Below are 9,885 nucleotides of genomic sequence, written 5' to 3'. Positions count from 1 at the left end.
TCCATAGGTCGCTGTTGCGGAGATACGTGGCGCCTATGGTTCCCTCCGTTGATCCTCCTGCCCCGGTGTTGGTCGAGGGGGAGTTGGAGTATGTGGTGGAGAAGATTTTGGATTCTCGTGTTTCGAGACGGAAACTCCAGTACCTGGTCAAGTGGAAGGGTTATGGTCAGGAAGATAATTCCTGGGTTTTTGCCTCTGATGTTCATGCTGCCCATCTGGTTCGTGCCTTTCATTTGGCTCACCCTGATCGGCCTGGGGGCTCTGGTGAGGGTTCGGTGACCCCTCCTCAAGGGGGGGTACTGTTGTGAATTCTGTTGTCGAACTCCCTCCTGTGGTCGTGAATGGTACTTCGGCGAGTTCTGTCTATGGGCTCCCTCTGGTGGCTATGAGTGAAGCTGCTGCTTCTGAGGTTCCTTACACAGGTGACGTGGTTTATCGTTTGGTTGGATTCTCTATTTAACTCCTCTCAGATCGTTACTCCATGCCAGCTGTCAATGTTTTTGCATTCGTTCAGTTCGCTCCTGGATCTCTCTGGTGACCTGCCTTCTCCTGCAGAAGCTAAGTTCCTTATAGTTTTATTTTGTTCTCTGTTTTCTTGTCCAGCTGGTTTTCATGATTTTGTCTTGCTAGCTGGAAGCTCTGGAATGCAGAGTGGTCCCTCCGCACCGTGATTCGGTGCGGAGGTCTTTTTTGCACACTCTGCGTGGTCTTTTGTAGGTTTTTGTGCTGATCGCAAAGTTACCTTTCCTATCCTCTGTCTATTTAGTAAGTCTGGCCTCCCTTTGCTGAACCTGTTTCATTTCTGCGTTTGTGACTTTCTTCTTTACTCACAGTCAATATATGTGGGGGGCTTCCTTTACCTTTGGGGAATTTCTCTGAGGCAAGGTAGGCTTTATTTTCTATCTCTAGGTCTAGATAGTTCTTAGGCTGTGACGAGGCGCCTAGGTTTGGTCAGGAGCGCTCCACGGCTATTTTTAGTGTGTGTGATAGGATTAGGGCTTGCGGTCAGCAGAGCTCCCACATCCCAGAGCTCGTCCTGTATGAGGTTTAATTATCAGGTCATTCTGGGTGCTCCTAACCACCAGGTCATAACACCCTCCATGTCTTTAGTCAGATGTGGTGATTTGTATTTTCTGTGGTGGATATTTTCTAGTGTTTTAATACTGACCGCATAGTACTCTGTTCTATTCTTTCTTTTTAGCTAGTATGGCCTCCTATGCTAAAATCTGATTTCATATCTGCGTATGTTATTTCCCTCTCCTCTCACAGTCAATATTTGTGGGGGGCTATCTATCCTTTGGGGATTTTCTCTGAGGCAAGAGGGTAGTTAGATCTTAGGCTGTGCCGAGGGGTCTAGGGAGAGTTAGGTACCCCCCACGGCTGCTTTCAGTTGCGCTGCTAGGTTCAGGGTTTGCGGTCAGTACAGGGACCACCTTCTCCAGAGTATGTCTCATGCTGCTCCAAGGCCACCAGATCATAACAGTCCTGCAATTAGTAGATACACATGTCCACTCCTGCAATCCAGGCACAACTGCATTACCCTCTACAACGACCGGAGGGAGCCCAAAAGCTGAATTCACAACAGTACCCCCCCCCTTCAGGAGGGGTCACCGAACCCTCACCAGAGCCCCCAGGCCGATCAGGATGAGCCCGATGAAAGGCACGAACCAAATCAACGGCATGGACATCAGAGGCAGAAACCCAAGAATTATCCTCCTGGCCATAACCCTTCCACTTGACAAGGTACTGAAGCTTCCGCCTCGAAAAACGAGAATCCGAAATCTTCTCAACAACATATTCCAACTCCCCATCGACCAATACAGGGGCCGGAGGATCAACAGAGGGAACAACGGGCTCCACATATTTCCACAACAAAGATTTATGGAAGACATTATGAATAGCAAACGAGGCCGGAAGCGCCAGGCGAAAGGACACCGGATTAATAATCTCACAAATCCTATAAGGACCAATAAATCGAGGCTTAAACTTAGGGGAAGAAACCTTCATAGGAACATGACGGGAAGATAACCAAACCAGATCCCCAATCCGAAGCCGGGAACCAACACACCGACGACGATTAGCAAAACGTTGAGCCTCCTCCTGAGACAGCACCTAATTGTCCACCACATAAGCCCAAATCTGCTGCAGTCTGTCGACCACAGAATCCACACCAGGAAGGTCAGAAGGCTCAACCTGCCCAGAAGAAAAACGAGGATGAAAACCAAAATTACAAAAAAAAGGCGAAACCAAAGTAGCCGAACTAGCCCGATTATTAAGGGCAAACTCGGCCAATGGCAAAAAAGCCACCCAATCATCCTGATCAGCAGGCACAAAGCATCTCAATTAGGTCTCCAAGGTCTGATTAGTTCGCTCAGTCTGGCCATTTGTCTGAGGATGAAATGCAGAAGAAAAAGACAAATCAATGCCCAGCTTGGCAAAAAAAAAGGCCCGCCAAAACCTAGAAACAAATTGAGAACCTCTGTCGGACACAATATTCTCCGGAATACCATGCAAACGCACCACATGCTGAAAAAACAACGGAACCAAATCAGAAGAAGAAGGCAATTTAGGCAAAGGCACCAAATGAACCATCTTAGAAAATCGGTCACAGACAACCCAGATAACCGACATTCTTTGGGAAACAGGAAGATCGGAAATAAAATCCATAGAAATATGTGTCCAGGGCCGCTCGGGGACCGGTAATGGCAAAAGCAACACAATTGCGCGGAAACAGCAAGGCTTAGCCCGTGCACAAATCCCACAGGACTGCACAAAAGAACGCACATCCCGCGATAAAGAAGGCCACCAAAAGGACCTACTAACCTAATCTCTGGTACCAAAAATCCCAGGATGGCCAGCCAACACAGAACAATGAACCTCAGAAATCACTTTAGTAGTCCATCTATCAGGAACAAACAGTTTCCCCACAGGACAGTGGTCAGGCTTATCAGCCTGAAATTCCTGAAGAACCCGTCGCAAATCAGGGGAGATGGCAGAAAGAATCACCCCTTCCTTCAAAATACCGACCGGCTCAAGAACCCCAGGGAAATCAGGAAAAAAACTCCTAGAGAGGGCATCCACCTTAACATTCTTAGTACCAGGAATGTACAAGACCACAAAATCAAAACGGGAGAAAAACAGGGACCATCGAGCCTGTCTCGGATTCAGCCGTTTGGCAGACTCGAGGTAAATTAGATTCTTATGATCGGTCAGGACCACAATACGGTGCTTGGCCCCCTCAAGCCAATGTCGCCACTCCTCAAATGCCCACTTCATAGCCAACATCTCCCGATTGCCGACATCATAATTGCGTTCCGCAGGCGAAAACTTCCGAGAAAAGAAGGCACACGGTTTCATCAAGGAACCATCAGAATTCCTCTGAGACAAAACGGCCCCTGCCCCAATCTCAGACGCGTCAACCTCAACCTGAAATGGAAGAGAAACATCTGGCTGACGCAACACAGGGGCAGTAGTAAATCGGCGTTTAAGTTCCTGAAAGGCAGAAACAGCCGCGGAGGACCAATTCGTCACATCAGCGCCTTTCTTGGTCAAATCGGTCAGAGGTAGGGTTGAGCGAAACGGGTCGTTCATTTTCAAAAGTCGCCGACTTTTGGCAAAGTCGGGTTTCATGAAACCCGATCCAACCCCTGTGCGTGGTCGGCCATGCGGTACGCGACTTTCGCGCCAAAGTCGCGTTTCAATGACGCGAAAAGCGCCATTTCTCAGCCAATGAAGGTGAACGCAGAGTGTGGGCAGCGTGATGACATAGGTCCTGGTCCCCACCATCTTAGAGAAGGGCATTGCAGTGATTGGCTTGCTGTCTGCGGCGTCACAAGGGCTATAAAGGGGCGTTCCCGCCGACCGCCATCTTACTGCTGCTGATCTGAGCTTAGGGAGAGGTTGCTGCCGCTTCATCAGAAGCAGGGATAGTGTTAGGCAGGGTCCATTAACCACCAAACCGCTTGTGCTGTAGCGATTTCCACTGTCCAACACCACCTTCGGTGTGCAGGGACAGTGGAAGCTACATTTTTTTTTTTTCTCAGCGCTGTAGCTCATTGGGCTGCCCTAGAAGGCTCCCTGATAGCTGCATTGCTGTGTGTACGCCGCTGTGCAAACCAACTGCTTTTTTCAAAGCACAAATCCTGTTGTTTTGCACAGCTATCTTGTTTGTCCACACTTTTAATTTAATTTGTGCATCAGTCCACTCCTTATTGCTGCCTGCCATACCTGGCTGAGATTACTGCAGGGAGATAGTAATTGTAGGACAGTCCCTGTTTTTTTTTTTTTTTTTTTTGTGGGAGATTAAGATTGGCATTTCTGGTAGAGTGCCTTCCCTGTGTGTGCCATCTCTCACTCAGTGGGCCATAGAAAGCCTATTTATTTTTTTGCTTGATTTGGGTTCTAAAATCTACCTGAAAAAATCACTACATCAATCAATGGGAGATAAATATTGGCCTCTGGGCTTGTGTGCCACTCCTGACTCCTGTGTGTGCCATCTCTCACTCAGTGGGCCATAGAAAGCCTATTTATTTTTTTGCTTGATTTAGGTTCTAAAATCTACCTGAAAAAATCACTACATCAATCAGTGGGAGAAAAATATTGGCCTCAGGGCTTCTGTTCCACTCCTGACTCCTGTGTGTGCCATCTCTCACTCAGTGGGCCATAGAAAGCCTATTTATTTTTTTGCTTGATTTGGGTTCTAAAATCTACCTGAAAAAATCACTACATCAATCAGTGGGAGAAAAATATCGGCCTCAGGGCTTGTGTGCCACTCCTGACTCCTGTGTGTGCCATCTCTCACTCAGTGGGCCATAGAAAGCCTATTTATTTTTTTGCTTGATTTGGGTTCTAAAATCTACCTGAAAAAATCACTACATCAATCAGTGGGAGAAAAATATTGGCCTCAGGGCTTGTGTGCCACTCCTGACTCCTGTGTGTGCCATCTCTCACTCAGTGGGCCATAGAAAGCATATTTATTTTTTTGCTTGATTTGGGTTCTAAAATCTACCTGAAAAAATCACTACATCAATCAGTGGGAGATAAATATTGGCCTCTGGGCTTGTGTGCCACTCCTGACTCCTGTGTGTGCCATCTCTCACTTAGTGGGGCATAGAAAGCCTTTTTTTTTTTTTTTATTTGGTTTCTAAATTGTCCTTGAAAAAATCATTTTATTTTATTTGGTTTCTAAATTCTTCCTGAAAAAATCATTTTATTTTATTTTGTTTCTAAAGTCTCCCTGAAAAAATAAATAAATAAATAAAACAGTGGGAGATTAATATTGCCCTTTCTGCTTGTGTGCCAGTCTTGACTCCTGGGTGTGGCATCTCTCTCTCTCTCAAATTGTGGGCCATAGAAAGCCTATTTATTTTTTTGCTTGATTTGGGTTCCAAAATCTACCTGAAAAAATCACTACATCAATCAGTGGGAGAAAAATATTGGCCTCTGGGCTTGTGTGCCACTCCTGACTCCTGTGTGTGCCATCTCTCACTCAGTGGGCCATAGAAAGCCTATTTATTTTTTTGCTTGATTTGGGTTCTAAAATCTAACTGAAAAAATCACTACATCAATCAGTGGGAGAAAAATATTGGCCTCAGGGCTTGTGTGCCACTCCTGACTCCTGTGTGTGCCATCTCTCACTCAGTGGGCCATAGAAAGCCTATTTATTTTTTTGCTTGATTTGAGTTCTAAAATCTACCTGAAAAAAGCACTACATCAATCAGTGGGAGAAAAATATTGGCCTCAGGGCTTGTGTGCCACTCCTGACTCCTGTGTGTGCCATCTCTCACTCAGTGGGCCATAGAAAGCATATTTATTTTTTTGCTTGATTTGGGTTCTAAAATCTACCTGAAAAAATCACTACATCAATCAGTGGGAGAAAAATATTGGCCTCAGGGCTTGTGTGCCACTCCTGACTCCTGTGTGTGCCATCTCTCACTCAGTGGGCCATAGAAAGCCTATTGATTTTTTTACTTGATTTGGGTTCTAAAATCTACCTGAAAAAAATCACTACATCAATCAGTGGGAGAAAAATATTGGCCTCAGGGCTTGTGTGCCACTCCTGACTCCTGTGTGTGCCATCTCTCACTCAGTGGGCCATAGAAGGCCTATTTATTTTTTTGCTTGATTTGGGTTCTAAAATCTACCTGAAAAAATCACTACATCAATCAGTGGAAGAAAAATATTGGCCTCAGGGCTTGTGTGCCACTCCTGACTCCTGTGTGTGCCATCTCTCACTCAGTGGGCCATAGAAAGCCTATTTATTTTTTTGCTTGATTTGGTTTCTAAAATCTACCTGAAAAAATCACTACATCAATCAGTGGGAGATAAATATTGGCCTCTGGGCTTGTGTGCCACTCCTGACTCCTGTGTGTGCCATCTCTCACTCAGTGGGCCATAGAAAGCCTATTGATTTTTTTACTTGATTTGGGTTCTAAAATCTACCTGAAAAAATCACTACATCAATCAGTGGGAGAAAAATATTGGCCTCAGGGCTTGTGTGCCACTCCTGACTCCTGTGTGTGCCATCTCTCACTCAGTGGGCCATAGAAAGCCTATTTATTTTTTTGCTTGATTTGGGTTCTAAAATCTACCTGAAAAAATCACTACATCAATCAGTGGAAGAAAAATATTGGCCTCAGGGCTTGTGTGCCACTCCTGACTCCTGTGTGTGCCATCTCTCACTCAGTGGGCAATAGAAAGCCTTTTTTTTTTTTTTTTTTATTTGGTTTCTAAATTGTCCTTGGAAAAATAATTTTATTTTATTTGGTTTCTAAATTCTTCCTGAAAAAATCATTTTATTTTATTTTGTTTCTAAAGTCTCCCTGAAAAAAATAAAAAAATAAAATAAAACAGTGGGAGATTAATATTGCCCTTTCTGCTTGTGTGCCAGTCTTGACTCCTGGGTGTGGCATCTCTCTCTCTCTCTCTCTCTCTCTCAAATTGTGGGCCATAGAAAGCCTATTTCTTTTTTTTGCTTGATTTGGGTTCCAAAATCTACCTGAAAAAATCACTACATCAATCAGTGGGAGAAAAATATTGGCCTCTGGGCTTGTGTGCCACTCCTGACTCCTGTGTGTGCCATCTCTCACTCAGTGGGCCATAGAAAGCCTATTTATTTTTTTGCTTGATTTGGGTTCTAAAATCTACCTGAAAAAATCACTACATCAATCAGTGGGAGATAAATATTGGCCTCTGGGCTTGTGTGCCACTCCTGACTCCTGTGTGTGCCATCTCTCACTCAGTGGGCCATAGAAAGCCTTTTTTTGTTTTTTTATTTGGTTTCTAAATTCTTCCTGAAAAAATCATTTTTTTTTATTTTGTTTCTAAAGTCTCCCTGAAAAAAATAAAATAAATAAAACAGTGGGAGATTAATATTGACATTTGTGCTTGAGTGACAGTCCTGCGTGTGTGGCATCTCTGTGATTTGGTGCCACAGAAAACAGAGTGTGTAACATTGTGCCTGATTTTCCTTGTGGTCTCACCAACCTGTAAAGGGATATTGAAATCATACTGAAGTTATAGGTCACCGTGTAAGTTGTTTAACAGCAAAAAATAAAGTTACTTTGGTTAAGTTTTTAAAACAATGAGGAAGTCTGGTGCAAGAGGTCGTGGCCGTGGGCGTTCATTGTCAGCTGGTAATGATGGTAGTGGTAGTGGAGCATCAGGTGGTCGTGGGAAAAAAAATATTCCACCTAAGTCTGGAGCTGTGGAGCCAGGTTCGTCGTCTGGCTACACAAGGCCTCGAACGCTCTCTTTTCTGGGAGTAGGAAAACCGCTTTTAAAGCCGGAGAAGCAACAGCAAGTTTTGGCTTACCTTGCAGACTCAGCCTCTAGCTCTTTTGCCTCCTCTTCTGAAACTGGTAAATGTAAAAGCAGCGCGTCGCTTGTGGATGTTCACGGTCAGGGACAAGTCGCTTCCTTGTCCTCTTCAGCAAAAACAACAAGAAGAGAGAAGGATGCAGCAGGCGACACAACGGGTTACTCCATGGAGCTCTTTACACATACCGTCCCTGGCTTAGAAAGTGAAACACTTAACAGGCCATGCCCATTACAAGTAGATTCTGACATGGAGTGCACTGATGCACAGCCACAGCCAGACTACTATGCTGGTCCTTTGACTCAGACCACAACATTGCCCTCTCAGGGTACTGATCCACAATCAGACCCTGATGAGACTATGTTGCGCCGTCACGAACGCTATACCACCGACCGACACGGTGACACAGACGAAGTTGCACACGAGCTAGAAGAGGAGGTAATAGATGACCCAGTTGTTGACCCCGATTGGCAGCCATTGGGGGAACAGGGTGCAGGCGGCAGTAGTTCAGAAGCGGAGGTGGAGGAGGGGCCGCAGCAGGCATCAACATCGCAACAGGTTCCATCTGCCGGGCCCGTATCTGGCCCAAAACGCGTGTCAAAGCCAAAACCTGTTGGAGGACAGCGTGGCCATCCGGTTAAAGCTCAGTCTGCAATCCCTGAAAAGGGATCCGATGCTAGGAAGACTGCAGTCTGGCATTTTTTTAAACAACATCCAATTGATCAGCGCAAAGTCATCTGTCAAAAATGTTCAACTAGCTTAAGCAGAGAGCAGAATCTGAAAAGTCTCAATACAAGTTGCATGCATAGACATTTAACCACCATGCATTTTCAAGCCTGGACTAACTACCAAACATCCCTTAAGGTTGTAGCACCCTCGGCCAATGAAGCTAGTCAGCAACGCAACATCCCTTCCGTCACTGTAAGGCCACCATTTTCCGCACCACCGGCAGTACCTGTGCAGGTTTCTTTGCCAGCCAATAGCAGTCAGGGTCAGGGAATCACCAGTTTTGTAGGAGGAAATATTGCATCTAGGGCACCGGCGGAAACAATACCGTCTCCAACCGTCTCTCAGTCTGCCATGTCCACCGGCACACCCGCAAGTTCCACGATCTCCAGCTCTCCAGTCCAGCTCACCCTACATGAGACTCTGGTTAGAAAAAGGAAGTACTTATCCTCGCATCCGCGTACACAGGGTTTTAACGCCCACATAGCTAGACTAATCTCGTTAGAGATGATGCCCTACCGGTTAGTTGAAAGTGAAGCTTTCAAAGCCCTGATGGAGTACGCTGAACAACGCTACGAGCTACCCAGTCGACACTTTTTTTCCAGAAAAGCCATCCCAGCCCTGCACCAGCATGTTAAACAGCGCATCGTCCATGCACTCAGGCAATCTGTGAGTACAAAGGTGCACCTGACTACAGATGCATGGACCAGTAGGCATGGCCAGGGAAGTTACGTGTCCATCACGGCACACTGGGTGAATGTGGTGGATGCAGGGTCCACAGGGGACATCAATTTCGGGACAGTTGTGCCTAGCCCACGGTCTAGGAAACAGTTGGCTGTAGGCGTTCGCACCCCCTCCTCCTCCTCGTCCTCCTGCAGAAGCGACAGCTCTTCCACAGACCGCAGTCGGCTAACCACTCCATCGGCAGCTGACACTGTTGCACACCAGTTGTCCCATTATGGGCCAGCTACTGGCAAGCGTCAGCAGGCTGTATTGGCTATGATGTGTTTGGGCGACAACAGACACACCACGGAAGTTCTGTCCGAGTTCTTGCAACAAGAAACGCAGTCGTGGCTGGGCACAGTAGATCTTGAGGCAGGCAAGGTAGTGAGTGAAAACGGAAGGAATTTCATGGCTGCCATCTCCCTTTCCCAACTGAAACACATTCCTTGCCTGGCTCACACCTTAAACCTGGTGGTCCAGTGCTTATTGAAAACTTATCCTGGGTTCTCCAACCTGCTCCTCAAAGTGCGTGGACTTTGCTCACATATCCGACGTTCGCCTGTACACTCCAGCCGTATGCAGACCTATCAGCGGTCTTTGAACCTTCCCCAGCATCGCCT

Source organism: Ranitomeya imitator, chromosome 5 (genome assembly GCF_032444005.1).
Source record: "Ranitomeya imitator isolate aRanImi1 chromosome 5, aRanImi1.pri, whole genome shotgun sequence".
NCBI classification, from domain to species: domain Eukaryota; kingdom Metazoa; phylum Chordata; class Amphibia; order Anura; family Dendrobatidae; genus Ranitomeya; species Ranitomeya imitator.
Note: the sequence above shows the minus strand (reverse complement) of the source record.